The 12,502-nt window shown below is 40.0% G+C and overlaps 2 non-coding genes across 2 annotated transcripts; both read right to left on the reverse strand.

The window, feature by feature from the left end:
• Positions 1 to 11,127: 11,127 nt before the first annotated feature.
• TRNAD-GUC (transfer RNA aspartic acid (anticodon GUC)) lies at positions 11,128 to 11,199 on the reverse strand. Its single transcript has one exon. It is a non-coding gene; the product is annotated as a tRNA-Asp (tRNA).
• A 549-nt stretch (positions 11,200 to 11,748) lies between these two features.
• On the reverse strand, positions 11,749 to 11,820 carry TRNAD-GUC (transfer RNA aspartic acid (anticodon GUC)). Its single transcript has one exon. It is a non-coding gene; the product is annotated as a tRNA-Asp (tRNA).
• Between the last annotated feature and the right edge of the window lie 682 nt (positions 11,821 to 12,502).

Here is a 12,502-nt window from a genome sequence, read left to right on the forward strand (position 1 = left end):
CTCGCTCAGATCGAGGCTGATTGTAGATTGACTGAAATTATAAGAAGTAGAAATGAACCCATATACTCGGCCTATTACCGATTGAAATGAAGAGGGGTTTATCTTTAAAAGTTCAAGCTGGTTAGAGCAGCAGGTTACTTCACAATTGGTGAAAATCACGTTATTGAAGTCAAGAACAAGTCCTTTTAAATTGTAATAACAATGAGAGCCAGTGGCCATTTTTTTAAAAAAAGAGTTGCTCTCCCCGACGGGGAATTGAACCCTGGTCTCCCGCGTTACATGTGGGGAACCTAACGACTTTACTATCGGGGACTCGGTCAGAGTGGGGCAGATTTGTGATTGACAGAAATTATAACTAGAAATAAACTCTAATACTCAATAAATAATCGTTTGAAATGAAGAAGGATTCATCTTTAAAAGTTCAGGCTTTTAAGTGCAGCAGGTGACTCAAGGTTTGGTGAAAATCACGTGATAAAGTGAACAGCAAGTCATTTTAAATAGTAATAACAATGAGAGCCAGTGGCCAAAACATTTTAAAAAGTGTAGCTCTCCCCGACGGGGAATTCAACCCCGGTCTCCCGCGTGACAGGCGGGGATACTAACCACTATACTATCGAGGACTCGCTCAGAATGAGGCTGATTGTAGATTGACTGAAATTATAAGAAGTAGAAATGAACCCATATACTCGGCATATTACCGATTGAAATGAAGAGGGGTTTATCTTTAAAAGTTCAAGCTGGTTAGAGCAGCAGGTTACCTAACGATTAGGGAAAAATCACGTGATTAAAGTCAAGAGCAAGTCCTTTCAAATAGTAATAACAGTAAGGAGAGCCAGAGGCCAAAACATTTTTTAAAAGAGTAGTTCTCCCCGACGGGGAATTGAACCCTGGTCTCCCGCGTTCCATGTGGGGAAACTAACGACGTTACTATCGAGGACTCGGTCAGAGTGGGGCAGATTTGTGATTGACAGAAATTATAACTAGAAATAATCTCTAATACTCAATAAATAATAGCTTGAAATGTTGAAGGATTCATCTTTAAAAGTTAAGGATTTTGAGTGCAGCAGGTGATTTAACGTTTGGTGAAATTAACGTTATAAAAGGGAACAGCAAGTGATTTTAAATTGTAATAACAATGAGAGCCAGTCGCCAAAACATTTTAAAAAGTATTGCTCTCCCCGACGGGGAATTGAACCCCTGTCTCCCGCGTGACAAGCAGGGATACTAACCACTATACTATCGAGGACTCGCTCAGAATGCGACTGATTCTAGATTTACTGATATTATAACAAGTAGAAATGAACCCATATTCTCGGCATATTACTGATTGAAATGAAGAGGGGTTATCTTTAAAAGTTCAAGCTGGTTAGAGCAGCAGGTTACCTAACGATTAGGGAAAATCACGTGATTAAAGTCAAGAGCAAGTCCTTTCAAATAGTAATAACAGTAAGGAGAGCCAGAGGCCAAAACATTTTTTAAAAGAGTAGTTCTCCCCGACGGGGAATTGAACCCTGGTCTCCCGCGTTCCATGTGGGGAAACTAACGACGTTACTATCGAGGACTCGGTCAGAGTGGGGCAGATTTGTGATTGACAGAAATTATAACTAGAAATAATCTCTAATACTCAATAAATAATAGCTTGAAATGTTGAAGGATTCATCTTTAAAAGTTACGGATTTTGAGTGCAGCAGGTGATTTAACGTTTGGTGAAATTAACGTTATAAAAGGGAACAGCAAGTGATTTTAAATTGTATTAACAATGAGAGCCAGTCGCCAAAACATTTTAAAAGTATTGCTCTCCCCGATGGGGAATTGAACCCCGGTCTCCCGCGTGACAGGCGGGGATACTAACCACTATACTATCGAGGACTCGCTCAGAATGCGACTGATTCTAGATTGACTGATATTATAACAAGTAGAAATGAACCAATATTCTCGGCATATTACTGATTGAAATGAAGAGGGGTTTATCTTTAAAAGTTCAAGCTGGTTAGAGCAGCAGGTTACCTAACGATTAGGGAAAATCACGTGATTAAAGTCAAGAGCAAGTCCTTTCAAATAGTAATAACAGTAAGGAGAGCCAGAGGCCAAAACATTTTTTAAAAGAGTAGTTCTCCCCGACGGGGAATTGAACCCTGGTCTCTCGCGTTCCATGTGGGGAAACTAACGACGTTACTATCGAGGACTCGGTCAGAGTGGGGCTAATTCGTGATTGACAGCAATTATAACAAAAAAAACTCATATTCTCAGCAGATAATAGCTTGAAATGAAGAAGGATTTATCTTTAAAAGTTCAGGCTTTTGAGTGCAGCAGGTGACTCAACGTTTTGTGTAATTAACGTGATAAAAGGGTACAGAAAGTAATTTTAAATTGTAATAGCAATGAGAGCCAGTGGCCATTTTCTTTTTAAAAAGAGTTTTTCTCCCCGACGGAGAATTGAACCCCGGTCTCCCGCGTGACAGGCGGGGATACTAACCACTATACTATCGAGGACGCGCTCAGAATGAGGCTGATTGTAGATTGACTGAAATTATAAGAAGTAGAAATTAACCCATATACTCGGCATATTACCGATTGAAATGAAGAGGGGTTTATCTTTAAAAGTTCAAGCTGGTTAGAGCAGCAGGTTACTTCACAATTGGTGAAAATCACGTTATTGAAGTCAAGAACAAGTCCTTTTAAATTGTAATAACAATGAGAGCCAGTGGCCATTTTTTTAAAGAGAGTTTTTCTCCCCGACGGGGAATTGAACCCTGGTCTCCCGCGTTCCATGTGGGGAAACTAACGACGTTACTATCGAGGACTCGGTCAGAGTGGGGCAGATTTGTGATTGACAGAAATTATAACTAGAAATAATCTCTAATACTCAATAAATAATAGCTTGAAATGTTGAAGGATTCATCTTTAAAAGTTAAGGATTTTGAGTGCAGCAGGTGATTTAACGTTTGGTGAAATTAACGTTATAAAAGGGAACAGCAAGTGATTTTAAATTGTAATAACAATGAGAGCCAGTCGCCAAAACATTTTAAAAAGTATTGCTCTCCCCGACGGGGAATTGAACCCCTGTCTCCCGCGTGACAAGCAGGGATACTAACCACTATACTATCGAGGACTCGCTCAGAATGCGACTGATTCTAGATTTACTGATATTATAACAAGTAGAAATGAACCCATATTCTCGGCATATTACTGATTGAAATGAAGAGGGGTTATCTTTAAAAGTTCAAGCTGGTTAGAGCAGCAGGTTACCTAACGATTAGGGAAAATCACGTGATTAAAGTCAAGAGCAAGTCCTTTCAAATAGTAATAACAGTAAGGAGAGCCAGAGGCCAAAACATTTTTTAAAAGAGTAGTTCTCCCCGACGGGGAATTGAACCCTGGTCTCCCGCGTTCCATGTGGGGAAACTAACGACGTTACTATCGAGGACTCGGTCAGAGTGGGGCAGATTTGTGATTGACAGAAATTATAACTAGAAATAATCTCTAATACTCAATAAATAATAGCTTGAAATGTTGAAGGATTCATCTTTAAAAGTTACGGATTTTGAGTGCAGCAGGTGATTTAACGTTTGGTGAAATTAACGTTATAAAAGGGAACAGCAAGTGATTTTAAATTGTATTAACAATGAGAGCCAGTCGCCAAAACATTTTAAAAGTATTGCTCTCCCCGATGGGGAATTGAACCCCGGTCTCCCGCGTGACAGGCGGGGATACTAACCACTATACTATCGAGGACTCGCTCAGAATGCGACTGATTCTAGATTGACTGATATTATAACAAGTAGAAATGAACCAATATTCTCGGCATATTACTGATTGAAATGAAGAGGGGTTTATCTTTAAAAGTTCAAGCTGGTTAGAGCAGCAGGTTACCTAACGATTAGGGAAAATCACGTGATTAAAGTCAAGAGCAAGTCCTTTCAAATAGTAATAACAGTAAGGAGAGCCAGAGGCCAAAACATTTTTTAAAAGAGTAGTTCTCCCCGACGGGGAATTGAACCCTGGTCTCTCGCGTTCCATGTGGGGAAACTAACGACGTTACTATCGAGGACTCGGTCAGAGTGGGGCTAATTCGTGATTGACAGCAATTATAACAAAAAAAACTCATATTCTCAGCAGATAATAGCTTGAAATGAAGAAGGATTTATCTTTAAAAGTTCAGGCTTTTGAGTGCAGCAGGTGACTCAACGTTTTGTGTAATTAACGTGATAAAAGGGTACAGAAAGTAATTTTAAATTGTAATAGCAATGAGAGCCAGTGGCCATTTTCTTTTTAAAAAGAGTTTTTCTCCCCGACGGAGAATTGAACCCCGGTCTCCCGCGTGACAGGCGGGGATACTAACCACTATACTATCGAGGACGCGCTCAGAATGAGGCTGATTGTAGATTGACTGAAATTATAAGAAGTAGAAATTAACCCATATACTCGGCATATTACCGATTGAAATGAAGAGGGGTTTATCTTTAAAAGTTCAAGCTGGTTAGAGCAGCAGGTTACTTCACAATTGGTGAAAATCACGTTATTGAAGTCAAGAACAAGTCCTTTTAAATTGTAATAACAATGAGAGCCAGTGGCCATTTTTTTAAAGAGAGTTTTTCTCCCCGACGGGGAATTGAACCCTGGTCTCCCGCGTTCCATGTGGGGAAACTAACGACGTTACTATCGAGGACTCGGTCAGAGTGGGGCAGATTTGTGATTGACAGAAATTATAACTAGAAATAATCTCTAATACTCAATAAATAATAGCTTGAAATGTTGAAGGATTCATCTTTAAAAGTTAAGGATTTTGAGTGCAGCAGGTGATTTAACGTTTGGTGAAATTAACGTTATAAAAGGGAACAGCAAGTGATTTTAAATTGTAATAACAATGAGAGCCAGTCGCCAAAACATTTTAAAAAGTATTGCTCTCCCCGACGGGGAATTGAACCCCTGTCTCCCGCGTGACAAGCAGGGATACTAACCACTATACTATCGAGGACTCGCTCAGAATGCGACTGATTCTAGATTTACTGATATTATAACAAGTAGAAATGAACCCATATTCTCGGCATATTACTGATTGAAATGAAGAGGGGTTATCTTTAAAAGTTCAAGCTGGTTAGAGCAGCAGGTTACCTAACGATTAGGGAAAATCACGTGATTAAAGTCAAGAGCAAGTCCTTTCAAATAGTAATAACAGTAAGGAGAGCCAGAGGCCAAAACATTTTTTAAAAGAGTAGTTCTCCCCGACGGGGAATTGAACCCTGGTCTCCCGCGTTCCATGTGGGGAAACTAACGACGTTACTATCGAGGACTCGGTCAGAGTGGGGCAGATTTGTGATTGACAGAAATTATAACTAGAAATAATCTCTAATACTCAATAAATAATAGCTTGAAATGTTGAAGGATTCATCTTTAAAAGTTACGGATTTTGAGTGCAGCAGGTGATTTAACGTTTGGTGAAATTAACGTTATAAAAGGGAACAGCAAGTGATTTTAAATTGTATTAACAATGAGAGCCAGTCGCCAAAACATTTTAAAAGTATTGCTCTCCCCGATGGGGAATTGAACCCCGGTCTCCCGCGTGACAGGCGGGGATACTAACCACTATACTATCGAGGACTCGCTCAGAATGCGACTGATTCTAGATTGACTGATATTATAACAAGTAGAAATGAACCAATATTCTCGGCATATTACTGATTGAAATGAAGAGGGGTTTATCTTTAAAAGTTCAAGCTGGTTAGAGCAGCAGGTTACCTAACGATTAGGGAAAATCACGTGATTAAAGTCAAGAGCAAGTCCTTTCAAATAGTAATAACAGTAAGGAGAGCCAGAGGCCAAAACATTTTTTAAAAGAGTAGTTCTCCCCGACGGGGAATTGAACCCTGGTCTCTCGCGTTCCATGTGGGGAAACTAACGACGTTACTATCGAGGACTCGGTCAGAGTGGGGCTAATTCGTGATTGACAGCAATTATAACAAAAAAAACTCATATTCTCAGCAAATAATAGCTTGAAATGAAGAAGGATTTATCTTTAAAAGTTCAGGCTTTTGAGTGCAGCAGGTGACTCAACGTTTTGTGTAATTAACGTGATAAAAGGGTACAGAAAGTAATTTTAAATTGTAATAGCAATGAGAGCCAGTGGCCATTTTCTTTTTAAAAAGAGTTTTTCTCCCCGACGGAGAATTGAACCCCGGTCTCCCGCGTGACAGGCGGGGATACTAACCACTATACTATCGAGGACGCGCTCAGAATGAGGCTGATTGTAGATTGACTGAAATTATAAGAAGTAGAAATTAACCCATATACTCGGCATATTACCGATTGAAATGAAGAGGGGTTTATCTTTAAAAGTTCAAGCTGGTTAGAGCAGCAGGTTACTTCACAATTGGTGAAAATCACGTTATTGAAGTCAAGAGCAAGTCCTTTTAAATTGTAATAACAATGAGAGCCAGTGGCCATTTTTTTAAAAGGAGTTTTTCTCCCCGACGGGGAATTGAACCCTGGTCTCCCGCGTTACATGTGGGGAACCTAACGGCTTTACTATCGAGGACTCGGTCAGAGTGGGGCAGATTTGTGATTGACAGAAATTATAACTAGAAATAATCTCTAATACTTAATAAATAATCGTTTGAAATGAAGAAGGAGTCATCTTTAAAAGTTCAGGCTTTTGAGTGCCGCAGGTGATTCAACGTTTGGTGAAATTAACGTTATAAAAGGGAACAGCAAGTGATTTTAAATTGTAATAACAATGAGAGCCAATGGCGAAAACATTTAAAAAAGTGTAGCTCTCCCCGACAGGGAATTGAACCCCAGTATCCCGCGTGATAGGCGGGTATACTAACCACTATATTATCGAGGACTCGCTCAGCATGCGACAGATTCTAGATTGACTGATATTATAAAAAGTAGAAATGAACACATAAACTCGGCATATTACCGATTGAAATGAAGAGGGGTTTATCTTTAAAAGTTCAAGCTGGTTAGAGCAGCAGGTTACCTAACGATTAGGGAAAATCACGTGATTAAAGTCAAGAGCAAGTCCTTTCAAATAGTAATAACAATAAGGAGAGCCAGAGGCCAAAACATTTTTTAAAAGAGTAGTTCTCCCCGACGGGGAATTGAACCCTGGTCTCCCGCGTTCCATGTGGGGAAACTAACGACGTTACTATCGAGGACTCGGTCAGAGTATGGCTAATTCGTGATTGACAGCAATTATAACAAAAAAACTCATATTCTCAGCAGATAATAGCTTGAAATGAAGAAGGATTCATCTTTAAAAGTTCAGGCTTTTGAGTGCAGCAGGTGACTCAACGTTTGGTGTAATTAACGTGATAAAAGGGTACAGCAAGTAATTTTAAATTGTAATAACAATGAGAGCCAGTGGCCATTTTCTTTTTAAAAAGAGTTGCTCTCCCGGACGGGGAATTGAACCCCGGTCTCCCGCGTGACAGGCGGGGATACTAACCACTATACTATCGAGGACTCGCTCAGAATGAGGCTGATTGTAGATTGACTGAAATTATAAGAAGTAGAAATGAACCCATATACTCGGCATATTACCGATTGAAATGAAGAGGGGTTTATCTTTAAAAGTTCAAGCTGGTTAGAGCAGCAGGTTACTTCACAATTGGTGAAAATCACGTTATTGAAGTGAAGAGCAAGTCCTTTTGAATTGTAATAACAATGAGAGCCAGTGGCCATTTTTTTAAAAAGAGTTTATCTCCCCGACGGGGAATTGAACCCTGGTCTCCCGCGTTACATGTGGGGAACCTAACGGCTTTACTATCGAGGACTCGGTCAGAGTGGGGCAGATTTGTGATTGACAGAAATTATAACTAGAAATAATCTCTAATACTCAATAAATAATAGCTTGAAATGTTGAAGGATTCATCTTTAAAAGTTAAGGCTTTTGAGTGCAGCAGGTGACTTAACGTTTGGTGAAATTAACGTTATAAAAGAGAACAGCAAGTGATTTTAAATTGTAATAACAATGAGAGCCAGTGGCCAAAACATTTTAAAAAGCGCTGCTCTCCCCGACGGGGGAATTGAACCCCGGTCTCCCGCGTGACAAGCGGGGATACTAACCACTATACTATCGAGGACTCGCTCAGAATGCGACTGATTCTAGATTGACTGATATTATAACAAGTAGAAATGAACCCATATACTCGGCATATTGCCAATTGAAATGAAGAGGGGTTTATCTTTAAAAGTTCAAGCTGGTTAGAGCAGCAGGTTACCTAACGATTAGGGAAAATCACGTGATTAAAGTCAAGAGCAAGTCCTTTCAAATAGTAATAACAATAAGGAGAGCCAGAGGCCAAAACATTTTTTAAAAGAGTAGTTTTCCACGACGGGGAATTGAACCCTGGTCTCCCGCGTTCCATGTGGGGAAACTAACGACGTTACTATCGAGGACTCGGTCAGAGTATGGCTAATTCGTGATTGACGGCAATTATAACAAAAAAACTCATATTCTCAGCAGATAATAGCTTGAAATGAAGAAGGATTCATCTTTAAAAGTTCAGGCTTTTGAGTGCAGCAGGTGACTCAACGTTTGGTGTAATTAACGTGATAAAAGGGAACAGCAAGTAATTTTAAATTGTAATAACAATGAGAGCCAGTGGCCATTTTCTTTTTAAAAAGAGTTGCTCTCCCGGACGGGGAATTGAATCCCGGTCTCCCGCGTGACAGGCGGGGACACTAACCACTATACTATCGAGGACTCGCTCAGAATGAGGCTGATTGTAGATTGACTGAAATTATAAGAAGTAGAAATGAACCCAAATAACTCGGCATAATACCGATTGAAATGAAGAGGGGTTTATCTTTAAAAGTTCAAGCTGGTTAAAGCAGCAGGTTACTTCACAATTGGTGAAAATCACGTTATTGAAGTGAAGAGCAAGTCCTTTTGAATTGTAATAACAATGAGAGCCAGTGGCCATTTTTTTAAAAAGAGTTTATCTCCCCGACGGGGAATTGAACCCTGGTCTCCCGCGTTACATGTGGGGAACCTAACGGCTTTACTATCGAGGACTCGGTCAGAGTGGGGCAGATTTGTGATTGACAGAAATTATAACTAGAAATAATCTCTAATACTCAATAAATAATAGCTTGAAATGTTGAAGGATTCATCTTTAAAAGTTAAGGCTTTTGAGTGCAGCAGGTGACTTAACGTTTGGTGAAATTAACGTTATAAAAGAGAACAGCAAGTGATTTTAAATTGTAATAACAATGAGAGCCAGTGGCCAAAACATTTTAAAAAGCGTTGCTCTCCCAGACGGGGGAATTGAACCCCGGTCTCCCGCGTGACAAGCGGGGATACTAACCACTATACTATCGAGGACTCGCTCAGAATGCGACTGATTCTAGATTGACTGATATTATAACAAGTAGAAATGAACCCATATACTCGGCATATTGCCAATTGAAATGAAGAGGGGTTTATCTTTAAAAGTTCAAGCTGGTTAGAGCAGCAGGTTACCTAACGATTAGGGAAAATCACATGATTAAAGTCAAGAGCAAGTCCTTTCAAATAGTAATAACAATAAGGAGAGCCAGAGGCCAAAACATTTTTTAAAAGAGTAGTTCTCCACGACGGGGAATTGAACCCTGGTCTCCCGCGTTCCATGTGGGGAAACTAACGACGTTACTATCGAGGACTCGGTCAGAGTATGGCTAATTCGTGATTGACAGCAATTATAACAAAAAAAACTCATATTCTCAGCAGATAATAGCTTGAAATGAAGAAGGATTCATCTTTAAAAGTGCAGGCTTTTGAGTGCAGCAGGTGACTCAACGTTTGGTGTAATTATCGTGATAAAAGGGTACAGCAAGTAATTTTAAATTGTAATAACAATGAGAGCCAGTGGCCATTTTCTTTTTAAAAAGAGTTGCTCTCCCCGACGGAGAATTGAACCCCGGTCTCCCGCGTGACAGGCAGGGATACTAACCACTATACTATCGAGGACTGGCTCAACATGAGGCTGATTGTAGATTGACTGAAATTATAAGAAGTAGAAATGAACCCATATACTCGGCATATTACCGATTGAAATGAAGAGGGGTTTATCTTTAAAAGTTCAAGCTGGTTAGAGCAGCAGGTTACTTCACAATTGGTGAAAATCACGTTATTGAAGTCAAGAGCAAGTCCTTTTAAATTGTAATAACAATGAGAGCCAGTGGCCATTTTTTTAAAAGGAGTTTTTCTCCCCGACGGGGAATTGAACCCTGGTCTCCCGCGTGACATGTGGGGAACCTAACGGCTTTACTATCGAGGACACGGTCAGAGTGGGGCAGATTTGTGATTGACAGAAATTATAACTAGAAATAATCTCTAATACTTAATAAATAATCGTTTGAAATGAAGAAGGAGTCATCTTTAAAAGTTCAGGCTTTTGAGTGCAGCAGGTGACTTAACGTTTGGTGAAATTAACGTTATAAAAGAGAACAGCAAGTGATTTTAAATTGTAATAACAATGAGAGCCAGTGGCCAAAACATTTTAAAAAGCGTTGCTCTCCCCGACGGGGAATTGAACCCCGGTCTCCCGCGTGACAGGTGGGGATACTAACCACTATACTATCGAGGACTCGCTCAGACTGCGACTGATTCTAGATTGACTGATATTATAACAAGTAGAAATGAACCCATATACTCGGCATATTACCAATTGAAATGAAGAGGGGTTTATCTTTAAAAGTTCAAGCTGGTTAGAGCAGCAGGTTACCTAACGATTAGGGGAAATCACGTGATTAAAGTCAAGAGCAAGTCCTTTCAATTAGTAATAACAATAAGGAGAGCCAGAGGCCAAAACATTTTTTAAAAGAGTAGTTCTCCCCGACGGGGAATTGAACCCTGGTCTCCCGCGTTCCATGTGGGGAAACTAACGACGTTACTATCGAGGACTCGGTCAGAGTATGGCTAATTCGTGATTGACAGCAATTATAACAAAAAAAAACTCATATTCTCAGCAGATAATAGCTTGAAATGAAGAAGGATTCATCTTTACAAGTTAAGGCTTTTGAGTGCAGCAGGTGATTTGACGTTTGGTGAAATTAACGTTATAAAAGGGAACAGCAAGTGATTTTAAATTGTAATAACAATGAGAGCCAGTGGCCATTTTCTTTTTAAAAAGGGTTGCTCTCCCCGACGGGGAATTGAACCCCGGTCTCCCGCGTGACAGGCGGGGATACTAACCACTATACTATCGAGGACTCGCTCAGAATGCGACTCATTCTAGATTGACTGATATTCTAACAAGTAGAAATGAACCCATATACTCGGCATATTACCGATTGAAATGAAGAGGGGTTTATCTTTAAAAGTTCACGCTGGTTAGAGCAGCAGGTTACCTAACGATTAGGGAAAATCACGTGATTAAAGTCAAGAGCAAGTCCTTTTAAATTGTAATAACAATGAGAGCCAGTGGCCATTTTAAAAAAAAAAAGAGTTGCTCTCCCCGACGGGGAATTGAACCCTGGTCTCCCGCGTTACATGTGGGGAACCTAACGACTTTACTATCGGGGACTCGGTCAGAGTGGGGCAGATTTGTGATTGACAGAAATTATAACTAGAAATAAACTCTAATACTCAATAAATAATCGTTTGAAATGAAGAAGGATTCATCTTTAAAAGTTCAGGCTTTTAAGTGCAGCAGGTGACTCAAGGTTTGGTGAAAATCACGTGATAAAGTGAACAGCAAGTCATTTTAAATAGTAATAACAATGAGAGCCAGTGGCCAAAACATTTTAAAAAGTGTAGCTCTCCCCGACAGGGAATTGAACCCCGGTCTCCCGCGTGACAGGCGGGGATACTAACCACTATACTATCGAGGACTCGCTCAGAATGAAGCTGATTGTAGATTGGCTGTAATTATAAGAAGTAGAAATGAACCCATATACTCGGCATATTACCGATTGAAATGAAGAGGGGTTTATCTTTAAAAGTTCAAGCTGGTTAGAGCAGCAGGTTACCTAACGATTAGGGAAAATCACGTGATTAAAGTCAAGAGCAAGTCCTTTCAAATAGTAATAACAATAAGGAGAGCCAGAGGCCAAAACATTTTTTAAAGAGTAGTTCTCCCCGACGGGGAATTGAACCCTGGTCTCCCGCGTTCCATGTGGGGAAACTAACGACGTTACTATCGAGGACTCGGTCAGAGTATGGCTAATTCGTGATTGACAGCAATTATAACAAAAAAAACTCATATTCTCAGCAGATAATAGCTTGAAATGAAGAAGGATTCATCTTTAAACGTTCAGGCTTTTGAGTGCAGCAGGTGACTCAACGTTTGGTGTAATTATCGTGATAAAAGGGTACAGCAAGTAATTTTAAATTGTAATAACAATGAGAGCCAGTGGCCATTTTCTTTTTAAAAAGAGTTGCTCTCCCCGACGTGACAGGCGTGACAGGCGAGGATACTAACCACTATACTATCGAGGACTCGCTCAGAATGAGGCTGATTGTAGATTGACTGAAATTATAAGAAGTCGAAATGAACCCATATACTCGGCATAT

The sequence above is a fragment of the Lampetra fluviatilis genome, chromosome 66 (assembly GCF_964198595.1).
Source record: "Lampetra fluviatilis chromosome 66, kcLamFluv1.1, whole genome shotgun sequence".
In the NCBI taxonomy this organism is placed as follows: domain Eukaryota; kingdom Metazoa; phylum Chordata; class Hyperoartia; order Petromyzontiformes; family Petromyzontidae; genus Lampetra; species Lampetra fluviatilis.